Source organism: Panthera pardus, unplaced genomic scaffold (genome assembly GCF_024362965.1).
Source record: "Panthera pardus isolate Hobbes unplaced genomic scaffold, ASM2436296v1 HiC_scaffold_16, whole genome shotgun sequence".
Classification (NCBI taxonomy): domain Eukaryota; kingdom Metazoa; phylum Chordata; class Mammalia; order Carnivora; family Felidae; genus Panthera; species Panthera pardus.
Genome location: NW_026526721.1, coordinates 27,131,574 through 27,145,229, shown reverse-complemented (window position 1 = coordinate 27,145,229; position 13,656 = coordinate 27,131,574). Strand labels below are relative to the sequence as shown.

At 37.3% G+C, this 13,656-nt stretch overlaps 1 long non-coding RNA gene across 1 annotated transcript in view; it reads left to right on the top strand.

Moving 5' to 3' along the window:
• Positions 1–312: 312 nt before the first annotated feature.
• LOC109277838 (uncharacterized) overlaps positions 313–13,656 on the top strand; it is a 380,857-nt gene continuing 367,513 nt past the window's right edge. Inside the window, exon 1 of the long non-coding RNA XR_002085347.2 lies at positions 313–1,467. This is a non-coding gene — a long non-coding RNA (uncharacterized LOC109277838). The remainder of the gene's footprint in view (positions 1,468–13,656) is intronic.

The window sequence follows — 13,656 nt, the reverse complement described above, 5'->3', positions numbered from 1 at the left end:
CCACCTTTGAGTGATGGCTATTTTGTGTGTGTCTGGGGCGGGGCACTTTGCTAATATAATCACTGTAAATCACGTGTTCCTTAATTGCATTATAGTATTCACTAGCATGAATTTGATTTGCCACAAAATTCCCTGATATCTCTGCATCATTAACTTATTGATAATGATGGTGGCTATTATTTTTGAGAAATACACAAACTTAATGTGTGAAGTTTAAATGCATCTGTAGTTGTAAAAACATGCTTTCCTCTTTCATGTTCGCTTATTTTCCTTTATGTTGACGTCTCCTTTTTTGATATTGATTAAAGAAAGGAAGCATTTGTCTTAACTTGAGAACAAAATGAACTTCTAATTAAAGTAGTTACAAGAAAAGAAAAATCATGACATTAAGATAACATGTAATCTTGGAAGAGTTTAAAAATAGCAATTTCTGTCTCCCAAAGTGGTATGATTTTGATTCCCTTAGGCATAGAGAACTTTGTTTACGGTGGTTTAACTTTGCAGTTTGATAGAAGTCAGTATCTTCGAAAAACTGAAACAAAACCTAGGAACTCAGGGATGGAGTGATACCCGTATCTGTGTGACACATTTGCTATTTTGTCAGTTCTATATTCCCAAGTTGGAATTTAACATAAAAGAAATACCTCATTACTTTGTCCTAAATCGTGTCTGATCCAACATGGAAGAAATAGATTTGGGGGGCTTTCTTATTAGAAAAAAATCGTATCTTTGACTGAATGAAATAGTTCCTGCAAAAAGCAACTTGGAATTCACCTTTGGTCTCCTTCCTATCTTTAGCCTATTTTCTATAAAAAAGGTTTCTAGATTTTAGGGTCTGCTTCGTTTTGGTTATCTCAGCTGTAATAAGTAGCCTTGGGACCCCCGAAGGCACACCCCACACACTTATGCTGCGTGACCTAAGGTCACAAGTAATGGCCGCAAGCTAATTGATTGAGAAAGGCTTGTCTGGCGGGGCCTCTTTGCGTCCTCTCTTTACATTCCTTAGTCCTGTGAAAGAGGCACTGGCCGCTCAGCTAGCAAGGAAGGAAAAAAGAGAGGAAGTTTCTCCGCGTTCTGATTACTCTCTGAATTCCCTTGTAGCGAGCTTACTTCTCTCCACCCACTTCTTACCGAGAACTTAATTTGAAGGTGAACAACTTAAAGCCTGTTCCCAGAGAGGTCCCCGAAAGGTGATTTGAGTGTTTACCGAACTGAAGGAACAAATTACCTACTTGAGGCGGTGGGCAGCGTATGGAAACGCTATTAGAACTTCAGCAAAGTGCACAGCTGCCTAATACCGAAGCCGGGACTCAGATTGATAGGCAAATCAGCCAGCTCGTGGAAGGGCCCTCTGGGTGGCGGCTCCGGGCTGGGCTAGTGGGTGCTGGACAACTGTAGGCAAAACAGAAATGGAGCAGGGGCAGCAGATAGCACACTTTTACGCCACGCAACTGTTGCTTTCGCATGGTGAGTGCAGATTTAAGATATTATTTAAAATATGCTTTCTGTGTGGTGAGACAAGTAACGACAATCTGTTGTGCCTGGAGGGAGATTCTAGCAGGATCATTTCTTTTGAGTTCTTAGGTGATCTGGTTTTGTTTCTGCTTGATTTCCCATTAAACTTGGCAGTGCTGACAGAGAAAGACAGTATGTGCCTTGTCTCGCGTGTCCTTTTTCTTAAAACTGTCCTTTTGTTGAAATCACGCTTCTCTTCGACCTGAATAAATGTTGTTTTAGGCAAATCGTCTGTGGAATAGATAATGAAGGAACAGCGGTGTGACAGAATATATGTAAACATTTCATTTGGTCCCACTTCGTGTCCCTTCCGCACGGCTTCGTGTTCAGCCGCCTTATCTCAAGAATATACAGCCCAGGCTGTGTGAAAAGAGCTTTGTGCGAGAATTCCTGCCAGTTAAAGGGTCAGGGCCTGTGCGTTATCTGACGGCCAGCAAGACTCACTGGGGTGTCCTCTTATTTTTTAACCTAAAATAGGAAAAAAAAAAAGTGCATCTTTACATATTAAGAAGTAAGTGTGTTTTGAGTCCAGCAGTTGCCTTCTTATAGTTTATGTGTGTTATTCCTGGCAAATTGTTTAAACCTCTTTTGAGAAGGAGCATGCAAACTTCTTTTGTTTCTTTTTTTGCCTTGTTTGCTCACATTTCACTGTAGAAACTTTGCACACAATTTTGTTGTTGTTGTTGTTTTGAATTTTAATTATCTTGAAACAATACCGAGTAGTTTTTATTTCGGTGCAAATATGTTGGAAGTTAGTTGGCTTGCTTTTTCTGGAGAAAAATACCTCAGAGAGTAAATGGTGCTTAATTCCTAGTTGAACCAAACTTATAATCGTATTTTAAATGTGCTTGTTGTTGTTGTTGTTGTTTAAATCAGAGGCTTTAGGGAAAAACTGCAAGTTCAGTATTACAGCTTTAATAAGTGCCAGGACATTATTGCCGTTGTTGACTTTGTTGAAAAAGCAGCTTTATGAACACGGTGACTGCATTCGATGTTACCAAATGAATGAAGTGAAAAATGTGTCTTCCATAATGCTGATTTGAGAAAATACAGAGGTCCGTGTTATGATTGTGTTTCACATTCATTTAAACTTTTTTTTTTAAAGAACAGCTCTGTAATGCAAATTTTGAATAATCATTTTGAAAATAAAAATAAAGTCAGCTCTTTGTATTTTGAAATTTATAGTTTCTGTTTGCTAAAGTAAATTAATAATTGGAAACAATACATTGAAGTGATTGTGAAACTATAAAACTTTACAATAAAGACAAGAAAGCTTTTAAGGAACATGGAATGTGTTTTCGCTTACAGGGCAATTTTGAAGCTTTACTTAACTCTTCTTTCCCAAAGATTTATGGAAAACTCTCAACTGTTGCAGAACCAAGTAATACTCTTGACTTTAATACAAAAACTATGCATAAAGGGTACATAGTTCACGGATATTTACATAGTTCAAGGATAATTACTTTTTAGTTATTCCTGTGATTTGATATAAGCTTCTTTCAGCAATTGCAAAATGTGCCTGACAAATCCTTTTCTAAGAGAACAAGTTCATTATGTTTGTCACCTGTTACATCCATTCTTTCTTTTGCTCGTATACACGGTTACTAGCTATTCGTTAGTGCTGCAAGAGAGTGAAAACCTTTTTGAGAGAAAATGTTGAAGTTTTGGTTTGCATGAACATTTTGAGGTTTTTAAGATTATGTTCTCATCAGTATCACGCAGTGTTCTTAACGGCTTTTGTTATGATCTTGATATGAACAGTCAAAAAAGGAGATATAAATTGAGTTTTCCCTTTAATATGGCTCAGTTAGTAAAGTTAAGTGTGGCTGTGGATTTATGGAAGGCTTTGCCAAGAGAGTAACCTTTGGAAAATTTCTCCTTTTGGTATCATTTTCAGTAAAAAAAAAAAAAAAAAAAAAAAAAAAAAAGTTTACCCTCTCACCTATTTCCTCCAAACCAATCCCGAGACCAAAAATTAAAGGGAACTTCATTAGTTTCCTCAGTTATAAAGTCTAACCACAACTCAGGAAGTTTCTATGCTATGGGGGGGGGGGGGGCTGCAAAAAATGGAGTTCCCTCTAATGGAAGTACATAATCGTTATAAAAACAAATTAAAAAGATCTGCTTAATTTTCCTAACATTTAATCTTAAACTACTATTTCCCATCTTTTCTGGTCATATTTACTTACTGATTGGTTACTGGAGTGAAAGAATCTTTTAAAAACTGAAATTGAACTTAGCATTATTTTAAAGTCATGATTTTGAAAAGGTGTATATTTTCTTATATAAGGCTGATTTTCCACAGAAGTTTGAATTATGCGTTAAATTAATAGAAAGTAATGGAAATAAGTTCACAAATTAATATACGGTTCTCCCTCTTATTTATATATAAGACATATTGGCAATTGATTGTACTTTTACCCATATTACTATATTACACCAGATTGGAGTGTGTGTATGTGTGTATTTACATCTGCACTTATGAGTTCACAGAGAGGAGATTGAGTGGCCTGGACATATGCTATGGTTATGACACTTTTTGACTTCCTTAATTCTCATGGTCACTAAATATCAGGGGTTTTCTCCACCCATGTAGCAGTAGACATCTGTTTCAGTGAGGAGTATGATATTGGCTGTATTCTTGTTTCAGTTACATTCATCAATTTGTTTTAAAGATGATTTTTCTATGCAAATATAGAGCAGGATCTATAGGATTGGATTCTATCATCTCTGACAAATTATGAGTCATTTAAAGGCTTTCCTAAAGAGTGGCAATATGGTTTTTATTACTCTTTTTACAGGGAAGAGAGCAGAGTGGTTGTTCATCTTTCTAGACACTTTGATCTTAAGATACACATCTTTCTACATTGTGCACGTCTCCAGAATTTTCTTTTCAAATGTTGCTTCTTTTACCATTAGCTCTAATCTCTTTTTCTGGAACATCCTAGTAAATATATGTTGAAGCTTTACAATATGTCATACATATTCCTTAAATTCTCTTTCATATTATTTTATATATTCTTCTGTGTTGCATTTTTGGTGAATTACTCAGAGATATCTTCCAATTTACTAATTTTTGTTTTGACTATGTCCACTAGAACTTTTTTGAGTATATGTATTTTTTCCCCTAGGAATTTTAATTGATTCTTTCCTCATAGCCACTTTCATTGTTGTATCTCTACTTATTTTCTTATAAATTGTATTGATGTTATTTCTTACTTTATCTCCTCAATGATACTAACATGCTTATTTTGAAATTGATCTACTTTCATGTCATCTGGAATTACTTTATTACCTTTTTTTTTTCTGTGTGTGTGTGTGTGTGTGTGTGTGTGTGTGTATGGTTTCACTTGTCTTGGAATTTTTGTTTTCAGGCTCAACTTGAGTGAGGGATTTTTAAAAGTTCTCTCTTTGCTAGCCCCACTCAGTCCTATGGTCATAGAGTTGGCCCTACACCCTCCCGACCCCCAACTCAGAATCTCTGATAATGGGCATAGATGTAAGCCACGAAGTCAAACAGCAGTTTGTCCTAGGTGCTGACAGCCAGATTATGACTGCTGCCTCTGGCCTGCCTACGTAAGCAGCTCTGTGTAAACCACGGCTCCAGGGGCGTAACCCGTTATTCAGCTTCCTGTTATCCCACACTCCGGTTTCAGCCAGTAAACCTGGCACTGATTTTCACTCCCTGGAGGGCAAATGTGGCACCCCAGCTCCCTCAGATATATAGGGAAATGTTTGCCACTCATTCCAAAGACCAGGTGGTACACTGTAGCTTTCTGTTTCTGTTTCTCTTCTATCTCTGATATTTACCTTGTTTTTGTTATTACTTTTGCATGAGCTCATTTCATATTTTATCTATTCTTATTATATGTTGGTGGCAAAGGCAGGGAACTCACACCGTATTCTTGCAATGCCGTCTTAACAGGTTTCCCAAATCGGGGGCTTTGGAATCAGAAAATGTGGGTTCAGATTCTAACTCACTTATTAGCTGTGTTACCTTAGTCAAAATCTTTAATTCCTTAAAAGTCTCCACCTTTTTCCCATCAAAAATATTGATAGCGATGCTTATCCCATAGGGCTGTCCTAAGCATTGAATGAGATAATGCAGCATGTAGCTCTGTGCTTAACCATATCAATGTGCAAATTTTAGGGGGGGGGGGTGGAAAGTAACCAAAACCAAAACCGAACCAGACGCTACCAGTTAGGTAGTGAATAAATGGCAACACACTAAGAAGTGTAAAGTAGACTTTGATGGACCATGGTTTTGATGGACTAGGCTTCAAATCTGTAGCATTGGCAGAACATATGCTTGGCTGGGTAGGACATGAGTTTCTGAAAACCAAAAGATTTTAAAAGATGAAAAAGACGAGGCTGAAGATGAAGCAGCAGCAGCTTGGAATTAGTCTTAGAGTTTGAAAACAGAGAAAGAGACATGTTTCTAAGAAGCTATTGCCAATATGTCCTCGAGTAGAACGTTTATGAAAGAAGCATTTTATTTTCCTTTCTTACCACTGGCTTCCCTCCACCATGTTAGCTTCTTCTCTTTCATTTCTATTTGTAGGAACATCTTCTGTGCACGCCTTAAATATTCATAAGCTTCAGTGCTCCTTCCTGGACTGCCTTTTCTTCTCGTACTATCCTCTCTCCTTTGTTCATCATTCATCACCATGACTCCAGATACCGTTATTTACCAACCTCTAGCCCCTTTCTCTCTCCCAAACTTTACACCGGATTTCCAGTTACCCACTGGTGCTTCATATGCAACATGCCCAAATCTGAATCATCATCTCCCTGCCAGAAACCTTCTTGGTCTCGGTCTGCCATCTACCTGCTTGCCCCAAACAGGATCAGGACATGACACCTCACCTTTCCCATATTTCTCTCTCCCCACACATTTAAGCTCTAGGAAAGACTGATCTTATTTCTGAGTATTTCTTTTTTAAAATCATTCTCCAGTTTCCTCTCTACATTTCTTACCGTATGACTGATACTGAAAACCACTTTAGAGTTTATCCATTAAGGACAAGGACGTTGGGGTATGTATGTGTCCCCAACTCCTATCTGGCATTGGCTGAGATTCACTCCTACTCTGTGTAGCTCTGGAATTCTAGCCCACCTCATGGCAACCCAAACATATTTTTGGCTCAAGAACAGCCTCAGGCATGGAATGGCAAGTGCTTTCAGTGAAACACCCTCACTGTGGAAGGACAATGTGAGTGCCAAGGGTATATGAATAGAACACCAAGATCATCTGCAGTGTACATTTAAGAAGACGTTTAAGTTCTTCCCAAGTGTTTGCTATTCCAACCAATGTTGCAAAGAACGTCATGGTATATGTTCCCTTGTGAATGTATGTGTTGAATTTTTCTTAGGGTATATATGCAAAAGTGGAATTGTTGTGAGATCCATGTGGTCTCAATTTTACCACCAAAATAAGCTTCAGGTTGTGTCTAAACTGCCAGTGTTTATGTTGAATATGTATGTATGCGTGTGTGTGTATATATTTCTCAGCTCGTCATTGATGAAAAAATTCAAGAATCACTAGATTAAATTAAGACCAGTAGTTGATTATTCAGTCATAAGAAAGAAGAGATTCCTGCCATTTGCAACAATGGATGAATCTTGGGGACATTATGCTAAGTGAAATAAGACAGAGAAAGACAAATACTGTATAATCTCACCTATGTATGGAGTCTAAAACAATTGAATTTGTAGAAATAAAGAACAGATTGACAGGGTTGTGGGATGAGGAGAGGAAATGGGTGAAGGTGATCAAAGCTTTAACCTTCCAGCTGTAATATAAGTAGGTTCTGGGACATAACAGAGCATTTTGACTATCGTTAGCACTACTGTATTTCATATTTGAAAGTTGCTAAGAGAATAAGGTCTTCAGAGTTCTCATTACAAGAAAAAAAAAGCATGTAAGGTGATGGGTGTTAACTAAACTTACTTTGGTAATCATTTCATGACATATACATCCATCAAATTATTGTGCTGTATAACCTTAAAGTTTTATACAGTGTTATATGTCAATTATATCTCAGTAAAGCTGGGAAAAAAAAGACAGTAGCTGGCTAGAAAAGAACACTTGAGAAAATCAATATTTAAGGAGTATATAGAAGACGAGAAGGAGGTCAAAAGAAGATATAGAAAGAACGCTCAGAGAAATGGCAGAGAGAATTGTGGAAGCCAAGAGTGTTAAAGGCTTAGTAGCTATAAGAAAAATAATTTCAAATAAAGTCCATTGAATAAGACAGAAATTTGCCTGTCTCATATTACAAGCCATATTGTGCTAGTGGACTCATTCTGGTCTTCAAGGTCATTCAAGAATCCAAGTTCCTTCCCTCTTGTTGCCTTAATAGGTTTACAGGCATAGCTAAGCTCACAACAGGAATAGAAAAAGAGCAACAGTTTAGGGATGGCAGCCTGTCTTTAAGTTGAAGAGAGTCTAGAAATTATATATGATATTTATGTTGTATTCTACTCATCTGAATTTAGCCACACAGCTACAACTGGGTATGAGAAAAGCTGGAAAATACAGTTTCTTTCTGGGAGGCCATGTGATTAGGAAGAGGGGAAAATGAATTTTAGAATATCCAGCAGTTGCCACACCAACTTTCTAAGTTAAAAAAAGTAGTGATTACATAGGTTTATATAGTCATTTAACATTTAATGAGAGATTGCTATATTTGGTCATTATTCTTTTTTTTAATGTTTACTTATTTTTGAGAGAGAGAGAGAGAAGACAGAGTGCTAGTGGGGTAGGGGCAGAGAGAAAGGGAGACACAGAATCTGAAGCAGGCTCCAGCTCCGAGCTGCCAGCACAGAGCCTGACGTGGGGTTCAAACTCACCACCTGAGCTGAAGTCAGATGCCCAAGCAACTGAGCCACGCAGTTGCCCCTATTTGGTCATCATTCTATGTGATAAGGATACAGACGTTAAAAATGCTACCAAGTAGTTTATATTTTATTTTATTGTATTAAATGTTTATTCATTTATTTTGAGAGAGAGAGAGAGAGTGAATGAGAGAGGCAGAGAGGGAAAGAGAGAATCCTAAGCAGGCTCTGTGCTCTTAGCACAGAGCCTGACATGGGGCTTGATCCCACGAACCATGAGATCATGACCTGAGCTGAAGTCATGGGTCAGATGCTTAATTGACTGAGCCACCCAGGCATCCCTAGTAGCTTATATTTTAGAAAGTAAAGATAGGTGCTAAATAAATTAACAAAAAACTATATGATATAATATTAAGAAGTAATAAGTACTAAAGGGGAAGAACAAAGTAAAAGGATAGAGGTGTTATTTTTAGATATACTAGTTAAAAAAGATCTATTATGGTAAAAACTGAAAAAGGTCCTTTGAAAGACAAAATACTGGAATAGCCTTTTGTTTTTTTATTATATTTTATTTTATTTATTTTATTTTATTTTATTTTATTTTATTTTATTTTGGGAGAGAGAAACAGAGAGAGAGACAGACAGACAGACAGACAGAGAGCCAGCATGAGCAGGGGAGGGGCAGAGAGACAGAATCCCAAGCAAGCTTTGCACTGTCAGTGCAGAACTCGATGTGGGGCTCGAACCTATGAACTATGAGGTCATGACCTGAACCAAAATGAAGTCAGATGCTTAACCAACTGAGCCACCCAGGCTCCCCGGGGTCTCCCTCTTTGGAGGAGAATGTGCATTTCAGTTGCAAGCCTAGAATATTAGTTGAATAGGATAAGGAGAGCTGCAATGGGAAGTAGATTCAGAACTAAAGGAGAGTTATGCTTTTGATGAGTTTGGGAATAAAATTGACCATGATTATATCCTAAAGAGGAGATGCCTACAGAGATGAGGTTGGTGCCAGTCCTAGTGCTGGAAGGAAAGGAATGGTGGTCACAGGTGTCGATAGTTCATATATGATGACCTCATTTTTTCCTAAGCAAGAAATCAGGGAAACTACTGAGAGTTCAGGCTATGTCCGGTTCTTGATGAGAATTATGAAGTTATGGAGTTGTTATGAAAATTTCCAGCGAATATGAGAAGCCCAAATCTAGGAGAGAAGTGTGGCATGGAGTTTTTTCTGTGCTGGGATTTTTCTGGGTAATGGAATAGTCTGCCTGTGCCAGGTAAGAAAAGATGGTAATGAGAGTGGTTTAGGTGATGAGACATAATGTTCATTCCAGAAAGCGAAAGAAATACCCCTTCAGAAGAGAGCTGACTAGAGAACCACATGGCCAGTTCTAGATTATGCCTGAGTTTGTAAAGTGATAGAGATAAATGTTTCAGCTTATATTTTTCAGGACAAGTCTTTTCTTTTACAATTTAATATTCAAAAATTCCAAATTTCTAATTACTTGACTTTCTAGTTTTTATTGTGAAGATAGTTGTGTAGGGTTGTAAATTCACTGTTACAGTTATGAAACTGGTTAGACAAGTCATAAAAATACTAAGAAATTAAAATCTTAAGTGAATTCCTGTAGCCTTGCCATTTGAGTTTTCTTGAACATCTGCCTAGGCCCTGGTGGGATTACTACTTTACTTCATGTAAAAAGTAGGGAAATGGAAACTTCTGGGGGGGAAAACATATAGTTTATAAGCTATTTATTGGTTGATTTACTAAATGCTTAGCATCACATATATCATCTTTTATATTTCATTCTTCCATAGATGCAACCTCATAGAGCACTCAGCCTTTCTTGGCATACCATTTAAGTCTTGATAACTCGATTCTGGTTTTTTTTCCCCCATTTCTTGTCCTTTATATATGGATATTTGCATTTTCCCACCTTTACTCCCACCTTTTATCAGGAATGACATGAGATATAGAGAAGCCATTGCCAGAGGTATCCCTAGTTTTTGCCTTTTGAAAATAATATCTTGACATCGTGACATTTTCTCTTGTTTCAGATCTTTTAGTTTTTATCTTTTGATGAAACTGTTCATTGTTTCTGTTAATTTTATGGTTCTCAGATTATTCCCAAGATATATCTAATTTAGACCTTTTGGGGTGTTGTGGCTGTCCTTTGTTTGTTTCCAAGCAAATGTATTCTTTCTAGTGTTTATTTTCTATAGAATATTTTTATTTATTAGCTTGTCTTTCCTGTAAAGGCAGTAAAGTGTCTTTAAGGTTTTCTTCTGGCCTCCAAGTTGCATTAACTTGTTTTATCTGGCTTCTCTTACCTTTCTTCCTGAAAGATAAAGTCAATTTCTGTATTCCCATCTCAGAATTTGTTTACTAAAGTAAAATTCCAGTTTTGTTTTCAGATCCCTCTAACAATCTTTCCTTCATCACCCTACTTGTATTGCCATTTCTTGCTGCTTTAAGTTTCTCCCACACTATACCCAGTTGCTGACATGGTCCCCTCAGATGAAATTTTATCCCAGTTTCTGTAAAATGTCTCCCTCAATAAAGGAGAGGTAAACATTTAAATCTGTAAACTAAATATGGTATTCTTTTACATCAGCATCTTCTATGGTAAATTTTGATATCTTATATTCACTTACAATTGGTTTTCTTGTTGTTCTCATCTTCTCAATCAATATTTTCATGTCAGATGTAAATTAATAAGATTAGATTTCATATGTTCCTGATGGCAAGACAACACAATGTAGCAAGACTTTTTACAGTCAATATGCATTTGTACTATTTATGCGCTAGAAATTACATAGGGGAGAATATCATGAGAATAGGGCTCAAATCATCTAGGTTTAGAACATTAAAAAAAATTTTTTAATGTTTATTTATTTTTGAGACAGAGAGAGAGCATGAACGGGGGAGGGTCAGAGAGAGAGACACACACAGAATCTGAAGCAGGCTCCAGCTGTCAGCACAGAACCCAATGCGGGGCTCGAACTCGCAGACTGTGAGATCATGACCTGAGCCGAAGTCGTACGCTTAACCGAGTGAGCCACCCAGGCTCCCCTAGGTTTAGAACATTTTAATCAACATTTAGAATTGTTTTCTCCTGTGAATAGAAAAATGATTAATACTAAGTGTTAGTAACCCCTTAATCACTGTTATGCATTTAGCAAATCAATTTAATTATTCATTGGGTGATTAGAAATGACTAGTTATAAACAGAAATTTAGAAAAGCAACATTGATGCTTGATGCACAAATACACACATATGGATTGATAGATATAAGAGATATAGATATTTACACACACTATGGAATTTTGTATTTCTTGTTTCATCTGTATAGCTTCCTGAAATGCTTTGAATTAAATCAAGACAAAATGAATTTTGTGTTTGAAAATCCCATGACATAGCAATAAAAAGGAAGAAACAGAAGTGTGTTCCTTGAAAATTTTATTTTAAAGACTATTAATGAATCATGTAATTTCAAAATAATATTAATCTTGAGGAAAATTTGGGAGATTGACTTTCTTTAATTCTTTTAAAGCCAAGGGCTTCAGTTTTTAAATAGGGAAAATTTTCATTCACTGTGAATTTGGAGCATCTAAATCTTTCCCTCACTTGCTAGACACAGAGTTGCAAAGATCACTAAGACACGGTTGCCTCTCTCAAGCTCTTTGAACATTACATTTCATTTTGCAGAAACTGTGACTGTTGCTTAGAATCATACTATACCCCATTTCTTTTAAATTTTTTGCAAATAATGACTACAGTCTAGATTAACTTCCTTGGGATGAGCCTAATTGTTATAACTTGTAGGAGAGAAATGCTACCTGTTGCCTATTAGCAACCCAGGACGAGTCCTTACATTCTTAATCTCTTTCCAGCCACTCTGGCGGTGCTTTGAGATCTATGAGAGAAATATCTGTCATAATTTCTGCTCACCAGTAGCTGAGTGGCATTACAGAGAGTTAACAGAGTTTCTTTAACTCTTTTTAGGAAAAGGCAGATTATAAAGACTCATTCAGAATATAAAGTTTTACCAAATGAAGTACAAGTGGGGTGAAAACATTTTGAATGGATTGATCATGAAGTGTATGTAAGACAAAACATCTTCTTGGCGTCGAGTGATGAGAAAGATTAGGGCATACGGTTAAAAATTTAAAAGTCTAGCCAAATGGATTCAATGCTAGTCAGAACATCTAGAGGCCAATTCCATACAGATGTAGCAAATACTTGGAGACGAATAATGTCCAAATGGAAAAACTGTTAGTTACATCCAAGCAGGAGCGTGGGGATGGGTTAAGCCCCAGAGAAAATAAGAGATGGCCATTCCAGTCAAGGTAGGGTCATTTCAGCAAATCCATCCAAAAATAAGAACACTATGGCATTATTTGTTATTCTCCATTGTAATAACTGACTGAGCAGTCAGCAGACCTATGCTAGTAGGTTTACATTTGCTGATGTGAAAGATAAAACCCCAGAATCTTGGAAGTTGAGAACTTACTGTCCAGGGCAGTGTGCCTTGGGCAGCTTTCTGCTCATTGATTCAAGGACTCAGGTGCTTCCCATCTTGCAACTTTACCAATATCAATGCTCACAGCTTCACATTATCAGTTCACACATGGAAGGGCTTTATGGTCCTGACCTGGAAGTGGCATACATTAATTCCACCCACATTCTGCTTGTTGCCATACCTTGCTCAAGTGAATCTGAAAAATGACATCTCTCTGTGTCCCCAAGAGGAGTATTGACCACATACTTAGTTAACACACTCCTGTTTTACGTACAAAGCTTGAGTCGTGCTGTGGAAGGTGCCTATAATAAACAAGATGCAATTTCTGCCCTCAAAATAGGGCAACTAAACTAACACTATACATAAGTGTTAATGCAAGACTAAATGTGTTTGGTTCTATCACAGAGGGAAAAAAAAGGATCTCTTACAAAGGAAGGACTTCTTGGAAGAGGCAATATTTGAGCAGGGCTTGATGCATAGATAGGGGCTCACCACCGGGTAGAGATGGGGGGGCACTACATGAGAATGACATAACAACAAGTATCTTTCGGTGGCAAGAGACGAGAGTCTGCAATAGGTATTGAAATAAATATGTCTAAGAGGTATTTGGGGACCACCACACGACAGACCCTAACTACCTTGTTTATAGTTTAGGAGTCATTTTAAAAATTGCAGCATAGACTTGCAGCATAGACTTGAGAAAGAAGGCAGTATTCAGAGCACATTAGAATGGGAAGAAATTAAGGACAGGAGTAACAGGGGGCTACTTGAACTAAGGCA